This window comes from Arachis duranensis, chromosome 7, assembly GCF_000817695.3.
Source record: "Arachis duranensis cultivar V14167 chromosome 7, aradu.V14167.gnm2.J7QH, whole genome shotgun sequence".
NCBI classification, from domain to species: domain Eukaryota; kingdom Viridiplantae; phylum Streptophyta; class Magnoliopsida; order Fabales; family Fabaceae; genus Arachis; species Arachis duranensis.
Genome location: NC_029778.3, coordinates 26803152 through 26803510, shown reverse-complemented (window position 1 = coordinate 26803510; position 359 = coordinate 26803152).

The following is a 359-nucleotide window of genomic DNA, read 5'->3' as shown; positions in this document are numbered from 1 at the left end:
AAATGCTTCATTGCTCAGCCCAAGCACACACTAAGTGGACCCAGAAGTGGATTTTTACGTCATTTACTCATTTCTGTATACCCTAGGCTACTAGTTCACTATTAATAGGATCTTTTGACATTGTATCTGGACCTCATGACACTTTACACGTTTTTTTGTGTACTTTCCACGGCATGAGTCTCTAAACCCCATGGTTGGGGATGAGGAGCTCTGCTGTGTCTTGATGGATTAATGCAATTACTACTGTTTCTCATTCAATCATGCTTACTTCCATTCTAAGATAATACTTGTTCTTAACCCGGATGAATGTGATGATCCGTGACAATCATCATCATTCTCAACTATGAACGTGTGCTTGA